Below are 237 nucleotides of genomic sequence, written 5' to 3' on the forward strand. Positions count from 1 at the left end.
TAATAATAATATGTATGATGGGATAAACTATGTATAGAGTTAATAAATTATGTGGAAATCAATATAAGATGCTTGAGTTTAAATCTCAAAATTAGATCTCCAATGTATTGTGTAAATTTCATGCTCATTATAAAACAATTAATCATGGCAATTTTAAGTATAGTAAATTTTCAGTATGCCATGTAAACAAATAAATCACGACCATGGTTTTCTCAATGCAAGTATAATGGTAGTGTC

Source organism: Theobroma umbraticum, unplaced genomic scaffold (genome assembly GCF_002168275.2).
Source record: "Theobroma umbraticum cultivar Fairchild unplaced genomic scaffold, ASM216827v3 scaffold_12.1, whole genome shotgun sequence".
NCBI classification, from domain to species: Eukaryota; Viridiplantae; Streptophyta; class Magnoliopsida; order Malvales; family Malvaceae; genus Theobroma; species Theobroma umbraticum.